This window comes from Pollicipes pollicipes, unplaced genomic scaffold (assembly GCF_011947565.3).
Source record: "Pollicipes pollicipes isolate AB1234 unplaced genomic scaffold, Ppol_2.1 Scaffold_4002;HRSCAF=4701_pilon_pilon_pilon, whole genome shotgun sequence".
In the NCBI taxonomy this organism is placed as follows: domain Eukaryota; kingdom Metazoa; phylum Arthropoda; class Thecostraca; order Pollicipedomorpha; family Pollicipedidae; genus Pollicipes; species Pollicipes pollicipes.
In genome coordinates, this window is record NW_023596420.1 from 13,871,275 (window position 1) to 13,886,723 (window position 15,449).

Consider the following 15,449-nt stretch of genomic DNA (forward strand, 5'->3'; position numbering starts at 1 on the left):
CGTTGACTGCCCCCCTCACTTTTCGGGTTAAGGCTGTGTTTAGCTTACATTTGCACTACACTAAACATATACGTCAGTTTACTTAGTTCACCAGCCATCTTCCACAAGATGCGTCATCTTTTTTCGTTTGCTTATTGGCCATCGCTAAATGTCATAACCACAGGACCGACGTCGCGCGGCCTATGGAGACTGCAACGCCGGGTGCCGAGGCTGTTGTTACTACTACTTGCGAGCGCGAACGTTCAAAACCATATTGCATGCTTTTTATCAGTAATCAATTCTGACTGGATCTTGAACATCTTAAGATGAACATGGATTAGCCATGTGAATAAAAATTGTTGACCTCATTTTATCTACAATCTACGTTAAGGGAGTCCTCAATATCTCTGGAGAACACCGAAAAACATGGAACTGGAGTCCATGTGACAATTATTGGACCACCCGCGGCGATCAGGCATGTCGTTGCATCAGTAACGGTTCCTGCACCGAGCCGGGGCCAACTGCGTGGGTCAGAAGGCCTCCCGCGTCAGGGAAGGGAACGTGATACGACATTTCCTTCTAACGGCCTCCGGATCGACCAGGAGATCCCGCCCCGTGTCGCCAGAATGGCAGCCAGAAGACATTTCGCGATGTGTTGGAGTGGCCCCTCAGCCCTTGGCTGGAAAAGATAATGTGCCCCTCGTGTTCTATTCAAGGGCCCCTTGCCCGGAAGGAGATAAGGGTTCTTATCATTGTTAAGTAGAGTGGGGTCTCATTGTTGCTGAAGAGAGTGGGTCGAAATGAGTAAAAAGCAAACCAACAAGACCATCTCATGTTTACCTGAGCAACTTCATTTTCAGAATGGATTAGTGAAGCGAATTATATCAAAAGGTTTGAACATGCCCACCCGCAACCTCGGGAGCAAGGACAGCGATGACCTGGGTTGCAGCTTGTGTAAACCGAAAGGCATCCTCCACTGCCAGTGCCACCAGACAGCAGGCGCCGCCGTGATTAACAGTTACAGAAACACGGAAAAATGAAGTTTCTCCCCTTACTCTTCCAGTTCTATCACCAGATTCCAGCACCGCCTCGCGGTGATTTAGGTGTCAATCCGTTCTTATCATCAGTCTAAAAATCGCACACATGAAAAATCGCACGCACGCCCAGGCTGCCTTCTAAATATAACATTTGATGTCCTGAAGCGTTTAAATGAGCTTGTCTTACAAGCGTCGTTATTTTCGTCCACCAGTTGCCACGGCTCAGTATCAGCTGCTGGGCCGACGCTGCGCGGCCTACGGAGACTGCAAAGCCAGGCGTCGACGTTTTGTTTCTAATATTTGTGAGTGCGCATGCTTAAAATCACGTCAAATGATTTGTATCACTAATAAATTGAAGTGTTGAAAGGTACTTATTTCAGAAGTACCATCATTTTTGTTCATCAGTGGGCCAAGGCTAAAAGTTAGCTACTGGGCTAACGCTCCGCGAAATAAGGAGACTGCAGCGCCTGGTGTCGAGACTTTCGTTGCTAAGATTCGCGAGCACGCATGTTAAAAACCGCGTTACATAAATTGCACCCCTGGTCGATTTTGACTGAATGTTGAACATTTCCAGACAAACATAGCTTTGTCATATTGATACGCATTGTTAGCCACTCGATCTGCGCACAAATTTTCATTTTCAAGTTTTGATCAAACATATCGATCTACCATCTACCTTTGCGATGTCCATAATGTTTGTGGAGCCCAGATAAAATATTCTGACACGACTTCTGAATGCTATCGTTTTAGAAAGAGCCCACTAAACCGTTGCAAACCAAGGATGCCAGTGATTTAATCCATGCGGCCGTTCAACGCCTGTTTTATGCAGTTTATGGACTTCAGAATACAAGCAGAATTAATCTCACGGCAGCTTCTGGTTTCTGTTCTGGTTACACAGTAAAAAAGCAGTAAAACGAAAAATACCGTGTCCCTTGTTAATGTGCAAGCTATATCCGGGGATTTTTTTAGCGGGGGGGGGGGAGGGCTTCACCATAAGAATGGCTTTTGTCAACCCTGTGTTCCCCCTTGGCAAGGCTTTGGCTACGCCCCTGCCTACACACAAAAACAGATCAAGTCGTCTAGGTTGAATGATGGGCAACCAAATGTCCGTTGGGCCAACTCATGCCTACGGCAGGCAGCTTCCCGGAGGCTTTTTGCTGCGGTGGTGGGGCGTAAGGAAAGATAATTCTGAAAAAGATGCTGTTGCAGGTATCCAACACATGCTCTGCACACCAATTACTGGCAATGCTGATCCAGAAATGTGTAACAAAGCAGCCATGCGATCAGTTCGCGGTCAGTCATTCGGAAGACAGCCGTGCCAGGACAGTGGCCGCCGACGGCGTACGGGAGCAGGGCTCAGGTAAATAACATATGACGGAAGGGCATTCATTCTGTGAGTTGGTTTTCAAAGGAGAGCCTCCTGTTGTACGGCTTTTGTTACATTGTTTTTGGCAGTTTCAAGCTTCCTAATTCGTTTCCGCCTCAAATGCTGCGGCAAGTCTCATCTTTTGGAAACCAGCCCGCGAAATCAAGGTGCATGAAAAATCTGTCCGGCTATGAGCCATCGATCCAATATCAAAATTCTCACTAGCGTATATCCAGGCCGTATATTGGCACTTACCCTGTGGAGGCAGACGCCTCTTCAATGACCCAAAATGCCTACCCGCTCGTGGAATTTCGCCTCCCCAGAAAAGACAACACGGAATTCGATGAATTATCCTGGGAAGATGGATAGCCTTATTTGCCGAATGGTATAGATGAGTCGAATAGGCAAGAGCGCAACGGTGAGAAACAGCTCTAGATGCATATCTAGACTAGCAGTCATTACATTTGAAAGAGCAATAACAGCTCCATCTGCATTCCCCCTTCCCCATTCATCGGGCTGCTTTCCAGAAAAAGTTCCTGAAGTACACCCCGAGCTTGCCGTCCAAAACATTTTGAAACGTTCCTACGTTTCATCAGGTTGATCCCGATGTTAAATGCATGTAGATTCCAAACATCAGATTTTTTATAACACGTTTTTAACAAAACCCTACAAAATATCGCTGCAACGCACCTGATCGACGTAAACAAAGAGAATCGCCTGTGAAACCCGCCTTATCGCAGCAAAGCTGGCCCGTGACGGACCAGTGACAGGGCTGGCGGGTACTGGGTCGGGGTTGTTGTGTTGGGACAAAGAACATTGTACCGGTGTGTGCTCAACGGTTAGTATTAACATGTGATAAATTCAATGACTGCATTCTGTTTTCGTATTCAGACGGTCCGCGAACGTTGATTAACGGTGAGGTGTACTACCTAATTTATGGGTTTGGTTCAAACGTCGCTTCATCCTCAGAGCAGATTAAGACTGCGCAAAGCAAGGTTGCTTGCATACAGATGTAGACAACACACATTTAGGATTATGCCCCTGGTAGTGTTAGTTTCCCAGCTCCAGCTTCTACTTTGTTGACAATAACCACTATTTCCTGTTGTTATATTTCTTCAAATCCATGGCATGCCCATTCCTTAAGGTTCTGCTTAAATTTTCAATGGTTGATATATAAGCTACATTATTAAAAGGCTTGCCTCTAAATGATACAGTCAATGCTTCTGTTCTCTGACTTTGATTAATTAGATTAAGGTTGGCCTGAAGTGTATGGTCAAGATTTTTCTTAGCTTTATCAATTTACCCCTTCTTGGCAAGTAATTTAGAAGCCCATTGCGGCTTCCACATCTTTGGCAACACCTGATGGAGCTAATAACATGATGTCTGTTAATTCGTACCTTATTTTTCAGACAGCTGTTTTGAAGAAATTAGGCATCAGAATGCTTCCCCTCAAGCTAAGATGTCTCTTTTTGGCAATGCTGTGTCTGTGTGAAGCAACGGACAAGTACCAACCAGAACAGATACATCTCTCATATGGAGGTTGGTATATGCTTTAGTATTTGTGGCTGCATGGCTGGTGTTTGTATTCACTACTTGTCCATCCTGTCATGCTACTATGGTCTGTTACCAATTTAATAGCTCAGGAGTGCTTGAAAGCTGAAAGAAGGATGCTAAATTCAAAGAATTTGGGATCAGTGACATTGCTACTGAATTTCACCACCATTGGTCCTGGGTCCATGTGCTGTTCTTTGCTTTGGGGACTGTCCTCTGCCCTCATGTATGCCATCCACACAAAATGTGGTATGCACAGTGCTCATCTAAATGTACAACCTTCTGAAGCAACAGCATTGGCAGCTTAGCCCGGTGAAAAAGCTGATAGATTTTTTTATGTACATTGAAACAAAATGCTCCATGTGGAGAGTAGCAGTGAATGTTGAAATAAGGAAGGAATGTAAGAAAATGGTTCATTTGTTATAGCCAGCACCACAAAAAAGTCTCCACGGCACCAGCCGGAACTGTAATTTGGAAGATGTGAACAGGCAGCTGGGCATTTTGTGTCAATTGGGTGCAGTGAAGAGCAGCAAGTTGTTCCAGCCATGCAAGCACAGGCCTTACTTACCTGACATGTCTTCATGCTTAGGAGACCTGCTATTGTAAGTCTAGCTTTGAACACACCTTTGGATCATAAGTTTCACTCCAAACTATGTTGAAGAGATAGTGACACTGAAAACAACACTTCTTGGCCTTTAAAATTATGTTGAAAACATGAACTTGCCCTGGGTAGTCAAATCAAGAGTCACCAGGATCACAAAGATAATGGTTTAGCACTGTGAAGTGCAGAATTTTATCATTGTGCTGATGCATTTCAGTTGTATGAAGGCATCCCTTGCACGAACCAAGCCAGATCTCGGTACTTTATGTATGTGTATGCCATGCACCTGTGCAAGAGAGCACAAATGGGACCAGAACACCCATTGGGCACTATCAATATTTTGGTGTACTGCTAGAGTTTGGTGTACAAACTATGAAAAACGGGAATGAATGGTGCAGCGCATCCGTTGGTAAACTCAAGATGCCGAAGCCAGTGTATGGCTAGGTTAACAGGCTGCATACAGCACATGCTTTGATGTGAACAAAGAGTGAGATATTGGTGCTGGTAAGATTGTGTTGTGCTCGCGTTCGTCTTCGTTTTCACTCGTTCAAAGTCAACATCGGTCTTCGAAAATTTCTTGTCATTATTCCAAACACCAACCAATCTCCAATCTCAGCAAACCGCACTGCACCCGCACCCTCCGGCCGCCATCCGCTAACACCCCGCGGTGCGCGCACTCCCCGTGCCCGCCGGAACTGCTCAGCTGATCACACACTCCCCGTGTCCGCCGGAACTGCTCAGCTGATCACACACTCCCCTGCCCGCCTGAACTGCTCAACTGATCACACACTCCCCGTGCCCGCCGGAACTGCCCAGCTGACCACACACTCCCCTGCCGCCGGAACTGCTCAGCTGATCACACACGCCCTTTGCCCGCCGGAACTGCTCAGCCGATCACACACTCCCCTGCCCGCCAGAACTGCTCAGCTGATCACACACTCCCCTGCCCGCCGAAGCTGTTCAGCTGATCACACACTCCCCGTGCCCGCTGGAACTGCTCAGCTGATCACACACTCCCCGTGCCCGCCGGAACTGCCCAGCTGATCACACACTCCCCTGCCCGCCGGAACTGCTCAGCTGATCACACACGCCCTTTGCCCGCCGGAACTGCTCAGCCGATCACACACTCCCCTGCCCGCCAGAACTGCTCAGCTGATCACACACTCCCCTGCCCGCCGAAGCTGTTCAGCTGATCACACACTCCCCGTGCTCGCCGGAACTGCTCAGCTGATCACACACTCCCCGTGCCCGCCGGAATTGCTCAGCTGATCACACACCCCCCTGCCCGCCGGACCTGCTCAGCTGATCACACACTCCCCGTGCCCGCCGGAATTGCTCAGCTGATCACACACTCCCCTGCCCGCCTGAACTGCTCAACTGATCACACACTCCCCGTGCCCGCCGGAATTGCTCAGCTGACCACACACTCCCCTGCCCGCCGGAACTGCTCAGCTGATCACACACGCCCTTTGCCCGCCGGAACTGCTCAGCCGATCACACACTCCCCTGCCCGCCAGAACTGCTCAGCTGATCACACACTCCCCTGCCCGCCGAAGCTGTTCAGCTGATCACACACTCCCCGTGCCCGCCGGAACTGCTCAGCTGATCACACACTCCCCGTGCCCGCCGGAATTGCTCAGCTGATCACACACTCCCCTGCCCGCCGGAACTGCTCAGCTGATCACACACTCCTCGTGCCCGCCGGAATTGCTCAGCTGATCACACACTCCCCGTGCCCGCCGGAACTGGTCAGCTGATCACACACTCCCCGTGTTCGCCGGAACTGCTCAGCTGATCGCACACTCCCCTGCCCGCCTGAACTGCTCAACTGATCACACACTCCCCGTGCCCGCCTGAACTGCCCCAGCTGATCACACACTCCCCTGCCCGCCGGAACTGCTCAGCTGATCACACACGCCCTTTGCCCGCCGGAAACTGCTCAGCCGATCACACACTCCCCTGCCCGCCTGAACTGCTCAGCTGATCACACACTCCCCTGCCCGCCGAAGCTGTTCAGCTGATCACACACACTCCCCGTGCCCGCCGGAAACTGCTCAGCTGATCACACACTCCCCGTGCCCGCCGGAATTGCTCAGCTGATCACACACCTCCCCTGCCCGCCGGAGCTGCTCAGCTGATCACACACTCCCCGTGCCCGCCGGAATTGCTCAGCTGATCACACACTCCCCTGCCCGCCGGAACTGCTCAGCTGATCACACACTCCCCGTGCCCGCCGGAATTGCTCAGCTGATCACACACTCCCCGTGCCCCGGAAACTGCTCAGCTGATCACACACTCCGGCCAGCCGGAACTGCTCAGCTGATCACACACTCCCCGTGCCCGCCGGAACTGCTCAGCTGATCACACACTCCCCGTGCCCGCCGGAACTGCTCAGCTGATCACCACACTCCCCGTGCCCGCCGTAACTGCTCAGCTGATCACCACACTCCCCGTGCCCGCCGGAACTGCTAGCTGATCACACCTCCCCTGCTCGAGCCTCAGCGACACACTCCCCGTGCCCGCCGGAATTGCTCAGCTGATCACACACTCCCCGTGCCCGCCGGAACTGCTCAGCCGATCACACACTCCCCTGCCCGCCAGAACTGCTCAGCTGATCACACACTCTCCCGCCCGCCGAAGCTGTTCAGCTGATCACACACTCCCCGTGCCCGCCGGAACTGCTCAGCTGATCACACACTCCCCGTGCCCGCCGGAACTGCTCAGCTGATCACACACTCCCCGTGCCCGCCGGAATTGCTCAGCTGATCACACACTCCCCTGCCCGCCGGAATTGCTCAGCTGATCACACACTCCCCGTGCCCGCCGGAACTGTTCAGCTGATCACACACTCCCCGTGGCCGCCGGAACTGCTCAGCTGAGCCCCGACCGTTACAATTGGTATCGATGGACTAGGTGACCTAAACTCGTGCGTAACCGAGAAAGGGAGGGTGTAAATGTTGGTACAGAATAACGAAAATACTGTGAAAAGGGGCCAAGTGCTGGAAGTTTGTCACTGACTCCTACGTTTTGAACATGGGGTAAACACAGTCAGTTATGGTTGAAATGTTCGATAGTGGAAAGTATGCCAACTGGCACAGGAAAGTGTTCATTTGCTAAGAAAATGTGGATCTTGACCACTTTGGCCCAGCCTAGTGTGTAATCACTTGGTCTAACTGTATATTTGTGTCAGCATTGCTGCTTAGTGTGCATATTAAATTAAGAACGTCGCCCGTTTGCTGAAAGGAAACACCGATAACCGATGCGTAGAAAGAGCCTAGCGCCCCCAACATGCCGCCGCGCCGAAGACACTGTGGCACGTGCCTGGAGCGTAGGCGGTGAGCGCTGCCTGCCATTCCAGAGGACCCGTCTCACATGGTGGTCACGTGGAACACGGGTGAGCTGGTGGCCTCGGAGGCGTACTTCGGCGAGTCGCGGCTGCACACGCAGGTGGTGGGCAATGCGAGCCTCTTCACAGACGGCGGCGTGCTGAAGCGCGCCCAGTACGTGCACCGGGTCAGCATGGGCCCGCTGAAGCCCGGCACCAGATACGGTGAGTGCCCCGGGTGTGACGTCACTGCCGGCGATGGTGGCTGCCAGGGGCTCTGGCGTCACCAGCTGTGCTGTGTAGCACTGAATGTGGTAATAGATGGGTTTGTATATGTTCGTCGATCGGTCGGTTAACCAGGCGGTCCTTTGTGTCGCAACAAGGACTCGAATATCGCCCTAGCCAGCGTCAGTGACACTGCCGTTGCCCGTTAAGTGCGGCCCGGCAGCTTACTTCAAGCGGCTCTGTCCCGCAGTGTATCAGGTCGGCAGCGACGCCGGCTGGTCGGAGGTGTTCACCTTCACCTCGATGAAGGCCGGCGTAGCGTGGAGCCCGCGCCTGGCCGTCTACGGCGACCTCGGTTCACTGAACGCCCAGTCACTGCCCAGGTCAGTGGCCCCGAGTCTGCCCGCCCCGGCGCACGTCGCTGACTCTTGGACTGGCGGGGCACCGAGGTTGACCCTTGACCCGAGCGTAGTGATCCCCGGTCGGGCAGTTACCCGATCCGTCGTCCCCTGTCGGGCAGTGCCCACTGTCCAGGCCTGGCGCGTCGGGGCAGGGAATGCACCCGCTGTTTGGTCACCTGACTCCAAACAGACAGACCCGTCCCCGTAAGCTCAATATTTTGTTGTCAGTTTTAGAGTGTTGCAATGCGGTTGGACATTTCTCAAGGCATCCGGTTTTCTCACTCCTTCGCGAGCTCGGACATGTGTACCTCACGTGAGCGTGTCCTGTGCGCCGTACGCGTGCCAGGAGCTGACTCGTCTGCACCGCAGACTGCAGCGTGAGGCGCAGCAGGGCCTGTACGACGCCGTGCTGCACGTCGGCGACTTCGCCTACGACATGGACACGGACAACGGCCGAGGTGGGGCGACGAGTTCATGCGGCAGCTGCAGCCACTGGCCGGCTACCTGCCCTACATGACCTGCCCCGGCAACCACGAGCAGAAGTAGTGAGTAGTGCGCTGTCTGGCGCTGAAAACCACGGCTGGATGTAGTGAGTAGTGCGCTGTCTGGCGCTGAAAAACCACGGCTGGACGTAGTGAGCAGTGCGCTGTCTGGTGTAGTAGGCTTGAAAACCACGTGCAGATGCCGTTGGAAGCACGCCGTCTCGTGTTGAAAACGACGGGTGGATGCAGGGAGTGGTGCACTGTCGGGCAGTAGAAACTTCGGCAGATGCAGTGCGTAGCGCACCCTCGAGCGCCGGCAGGCCCGGGCGGATGTCATGCAGTGCGCAGCGTTAACCCAACATGCCCGTCAATGGTAGGCAGGTGCAGTGTGCGCGCGCCGCGCACCCTCGAGCGCCGGCAGGTCCAGCCGGATGTCATTGCGGTGCGCAGCGTCAGCCCAACATGCCGTCAGTGGTAGGCGGGTGTAGTGCGCGCGCTGCCTGGTCTGTCGCGGCGTCGTCGAGCCACGTGTGCAGTGAGTGTCCTGGTGTCTGGCGTCCTGGCGTCTGGCTCGGACAGCCGCCGAACCGTCGGCTACCGACTGTTGGCAGCTAGCACCGGATGTAGCGACTAGCACGCCTTCCACCTGTGTTCCCCTCCTGTTGTCCATGTTCGTGTTACAAGCCATATTTGAATAACGTTCTCATGAAGACCCCACTTTGCTGTGTTTCGCATCTGAACACCCATCCTGTTGTTCCAGCAACTTCTCCAACTACAAGAACCGCTTCACCATGCCTGGGTCCGGTGACGGTATGTTCTACAGCTTCGACATGGGCCCGGTTCACTTCGTCTCTATGTCATCGGAGTACTACTACTTCCTCAACTACGGAATGAAGATGGTGGCCAACCAGTTCAAGTGGCTGAAGAAGGACCTGGAGGTAACATTTGCAATCTGTTCCTCACATTGCAGTTACAGTGTGGTTTGCAATCTGTTCCTTCGGTGTTCAGGAAAGGTGGGGTCCATTCTCTGGACTGGATGTAGTTTTTTACATTACTACGGTGCGTTGCACGGGACTCAGCCACCATACCTAGCATTGTCTTCGAATATCCATCCCCCAGTCGCTTTAGACTTAACGGCACGACGAGTTGATCTTCGTTGCCGTGTTTTTTGTCGGCGTGCGACTGCCTGCTTCCAACACCAGCTCGCGCGCCGGCCGTCCGCTCGCGGTGACCCCCCCCCCCCCCCCTTCCTCGCCCTCTTCCCCCCGTCCGCCGCTGACGGGACGCCCCCTGGCGGCGGCCGCAGAAGGCGAGCCGGCCGGCCAGCCGCGCCCTCCGGCCCTGGATCGTGCTCTTCGGACACCGGCCGATGTACTGCTCTAATACGGACAAGGACGACTGCACGCGCCAGGCGGACGCGCTCCGCGTCGGCCTGCCACTGCTGCGCGTGTATGTACCGGGCCGGACGCGCCGACGGCAGCGCTCTCGCTGGTGGCCCGCGCGTATGTACCGGCCGGACGCGCCGACGGCAGCGCTCTCGCTGCTGGCCCGCGTGTATGTACCGGCCGGACGCGCCGACGGCAGCGCTCTCGCTGCTGGCCCGCGCGTATGTACCGGCCGGACGCGCCGACGGCAGCGCTCTCGCTGCTGGCCCGCGCGTATGTACCAGCCGGACGCGCCGACGGCAGCGCTCTCGCTGCTGGCCCTTGCGGTGGTCACGCTCTGGAAGGCTGTGTTTATCCGAGACACTGTCGGAAGAATCTATGGCTTATTCTTTTGAGCTTTTGTCGGAAATCGGCTGTTTCTGGCGTTTCTTCCGATCGAGATTTCCGTGTTTAAACCTAGCGCATTGCACCAGGCAACAGACATCGCTGTGCATTGCGAACAGCCGACATCCCGGGCTCTGGCTATCACGAACGAGATCACCTGCAGGAGGATGATTTACCAGCTGGCATGACGCCCACTGGGCCATGACATCCCGGCACCGGCCGTCGTGCTCCGTCAGCTGCACCCGACCGTGCGCCGCCCGCTGACACCGCCCGCTGGCGCCGCCCGCTGATGCCGCCCGCTGGCGCCGCCCGCTGGCGCCGCCCGCTGATGCCGCCCGCTGACGGCGCCGCTGACGGCGCCCGCCGCCTCCGCCAGGTTCGGCGTGGAGGAGCTGCTGATGCAGTACGGCGTCGACCTGGCCGTCTGGGCGCACGAGCACTCGTACGAGCGGCTCTGGCCCGTCTACAACTACACGGTGTTGAACGGCACGGCGGCCGACCCGTATCTGAACCCCGGTGCGCCGGTGCACGTCACCACCGGCTCGGCGGTGAGTGACGCGGCCTCGGCGGCCTGAGCGGCCGCACTTGGCCACGTGGGCGAGGCCGGGACCATCGCGTTGAGTGGGCCATTGGTTTTGCTGGCTCGGGCGAGGCTCGCCTTTTATGGATTGCTGTCCTCAGTTAAGGGATTAAGACAGTTGCTGACAGGTGTTGTTTGCTGAAGGAGTTCCCTCTCTGACCCGGTTCCATGCTGATTTATTGCTCCGTTGTCTGTCATTGGTTCCTCCTGACCAAGTGAGCCCAGCTAGTGGAAGCTTTTCATATTGCAGGACAGTGTAAGGTGCTTGACTTTAAGTCTGGCTCCCGGCCCAGTATTTGCTAGAGCCACTTCGACAGTGTTCTTGTGTTGTGGACAAGGCGTCGCACCTGTTGTTTTATTCATCAACCTAGAACGTTTGTAAGAACAGTGCCATCTTCTCATGGCCAACTAATGAACGTCAGCTATTGGACGGTACCAACGGTCTTTCAGCTTAAGGCTAATTGCTTCGGTAAAAAATGACGGTAAACGGACACTTGTATTTACAGTAATTATAAGTTTACCGTTGTTTGTATCAACTCATCTGGCTAGCGCTCGCTGTCAGTAGCCATTGTGTCTGCAATTGAACCAGAGGCTGGAAGCTGAAAGTTAGGATGGGGCCCAAGGTGGCTTTTGGCCTTTATTTTGAACATTGCTTTGGCCTTTATTTTGAAAACTGACTTGTAAAGGCTTCGCAGTTTTCCCGATGCTATTCGATTACCTCCCGAAAACATGACACAAACTGTTCTACCTCCCGAACATTTCTTCGGAAAGATTTGGGATTGTCTCTTTTGTTTTGATCAAGTCGCCTTCTAGGGCAGTGCGCCTTGGCTCGCCGCCCGGCAGCGTTCCACAGCGTCACGGCACCGTCGGTGCCGGTCACGTGACGTGCGATGTTGGGTCGATGTGTAACAGCTCAAGGGTAAACTGACCTTCCGGCTCAGCAAAGAGACCCGGAACCGGCTGCAGGCTGCGACCCGTCTGGGTTGACGGTGCATTGCAACGTGTCTGCTGTCTGCGTTCAAAACCCAACGAAAATGACGCTGTCTCCTTAAAATTTGTCCACCTGAGGCTGGATGCGAGGCCTGTCCCGTGGCTCGGTGCTCCGATGAGCGTGTCCAGCTGACTCGTGCCGCGACGTGCTGTGTACAGCGACGTCCCTTGCGCCGCCGCCGCCGCCGTGCCGCCGCGGGTCGTCCCGCCGCCACGTGCGCCGCTGGTGACGCGTCAGAGTAGCTGAGCTCGTGACCGGCCCGGTGCCGGGTGTCTCTGGCCCGGTCGACTGTGGACCGGCTCACTAGCTCAGCCGGCGCGGCACCGGACCACGGCGGCAGGGTAGCCGAGCTCGTGACCGGCCCGGTGCCGGGTGTCTCTGGCCCGGTCGACTGTGGACCGGCTCACTAGCTCAGCCGGCACGGCAGCGGACACTACGGCAGGGTAGCCGAGCTCGTGACGGCCCGGTGCCGGGTGTCTCTGGCCCGGTGGACTGTGGACCGGCTCTCTAGCTCAGCCGGCAACGGCACCGGACACGGCGGCGGGGTAGCCGAGCTCGTGACCGGCCCGGTGCCGGGTGTCTCCGGCCCGGTCGACTGTGGACCGGGCTCACTAAGCTCAGCCGGCACGGCAGCGGACACTAACGGCAGGGTAGCCGAGCTCGTGACCGGCCCGGTGCCGGGTGTCTCTGGCCCGGTGGACTGTGGGCCGGCTCACTAGATCAGCCGGCGCGGCACCGGACACTGCGGCAGGGTAGCCGAGCTCGAGTCGCACAATTTTTCGCCTGACTTCCTTTTGTTGCGTAACCTCACTTCTGTGCAGTCCAAGATGCAATATCGAGATTGTGTTGTCTTGGTATTGAAGATAGATACAAGATACGCTATTTGGGCAGAATCGCGAAGTAGGCGAATTTTTTTCCAGGTCTGCTTTTCTTATGTGATTGTTATGTGTTTCTTGCCATCAAACGCCCTGTCTATGTTTTCCGGCTGCTTGTATTTCGAAAGGAGTGACCCAGCATACAATGGGGATGGCTGGATCACCAGAGTACCTATTCAGCCCATCAACTTGCCCAGGGCCCTATAAGCACTTAATGCAACTGGTGTAGTGCTGTTTCTCTTGTGCGATCTGGCCGGCTCACTTTGGGTCCCACGGATGTTGCGTCGATGACCACTCCCCGGTGGAAATTTGATAACCGCTTGAGAGTAATGGGCGATTTGAACGCCGAATGGAACACAGTGTTTGAGGTGTGGAAGAGGTGTTTGAAACGGTTGTTCAGGCTCGAGGTGATACCGAAATTATCTATAGCACCATCCTAATGCAGAAGAGCGCTCTGCTCCCAGTCCAGGGGCGCTGGGTATGACGCCGAGAAAGGGCACACTGTGTGACCAAGTGAATGTCAAAGATCAGCTGGCAAACTAGCCCAAAGTGGAGCTAACCTCTTGGACACACGTCACCGCCTCTCCCGCCTCCCCCCACACCTTTCCGACACAGCCAGGACGGTCGTGCTGCGGTTTTGCACGGCCTACGGAATCCTCCACAGTCCTGTGTCGAAAAAGGCCGGGGACAGAACTGTCCGATGAAGCCGACCGGTCCGTCTTGTGTCGTGGGTTCAGGACACGTGGCTTGGCATGACATGACTCTAAAAAAAAAAACTATCTGTGCAAGCCATCCGAAGTATAAACATCTCGGACCAAGCTCCTAAATTCACGAAATATTTCAAGACGGCGTGGTGGCAAAGTTTGACCAAGTGGTGTTTGCAGGTCACCATTCACCATGCACTGTGACCTCATTCTTTGCTTAAATTCATGTACACTGTGCAGTACACAGTAGGCACCAGCATGCGCAGACACTTTAACATCACTTAAGGTGCAGCGTTAGGGCCGTGGCGAACTGCGGCCGAGCCTTGCACATTTCAACAACGTCCATCGTTAACGGACACGACCGTCCACGTCTGTCCCGGTGCACGATGTCGTCACGGTTCGAACGGCCGCACCATAGCTGGGGTCGGCGATGGCCGGTCGCCACGCCCCCCCCCCCCCATTCCGAGAACGCGACACTCATCGCCGTGGCCGCGCTGTTGATGGATGACGTCACTGGCTGCGCTCGTGTGAATTAAGCCGCCTGCTCTATTGATACGCGCCTCGTGCCATGGTCTCTCATGTCCTTGGCTGTTCACGTGGGCTCCGTCGCTGGGTGGCCGAGGCTCCTGTCGCTGTTAACGTGAGTTCCGTCGCTGGCTGGCCGGGCCTCTGTCGCTGTCCACGTGGGAGCACTACAGTTATTAAAAATGAGTTCGCAGGTCGAGCAAGCTGAAGCCTTCAAATACCCATAGTTGGCCACTGCTTTTTTTACCACTGCTGGCCATTGCCTTCGTTTGCGTAAAAACTGTCAACTTTTACTTGTGCTACCGCTTCGCTAATAACGCACCGCAAAAGGTGTCTTACTGTTACCTAATACGCGCCCGGACGGCCGGTTGAATACCTTTTGCTCGTGTGGGGGCCAGTTCGACCCCCTGAGATCTTAGAAATTAAGTAGGCCAGAGATACCAAATTCACAGGGTGTGTTAGTCTGTGCGTGAACTCACATGTGTCACAATTTGAGGCTTCTAGGCCGTGACCTTCGGGTGAAATAAGGTCAAACACGGTCAGACTCCAGATTGGTGTTAAAAGGTTCCCAAGCCTTCTCATGCAACCACCGTGAACCTATATGCCTGTTTCATGGACAATGTCACTAGCGTTTATTTGAATTCAGTGACCTTTTGTGACGTTTTGGACGTCATAGTGTCCAAAATCATACTGCTTGTATATTTGCATTGCAATGAGCGTCAAGGAGAAAGGTAGGCAGAATGTTCCTAAAATCAAGTTGTTGACTTGAGTCATTTTGAGTCAGTGGCATATGCTGGCCTTAAAAAAGTCCAGGGAAGATTGTAATGCGGTTCCTGTTACCAATAAATTCAAAATAAACACCAGGAACTACCCCATTCAGCAAGCACTAGAGAAATAAAACAGGCTAGTTTTGACCTTGGTCTGACCGTTATTCCTGACCCCAGATCAATGACATTTGTTAAATCGATTGCTTTTTTGTCAAGGAGACTATCATATATATATATATATATATATATATAATATATATATATATATATA

General features: G+C 54.3%; 1 pseudogene; it reads left to right on the top strand.

The window, feature by feature from the left end:
• Positions 1-2,988: 2,988 nt before the first annotated feature.
• On the top strand, positions 2,989-12,303 carry LOC119094127 (acid phosphatase type 7-like; annotated as a pseudogene).
• Positions 12,304-15,449: the final 3,146 nt, after the last annotated feature.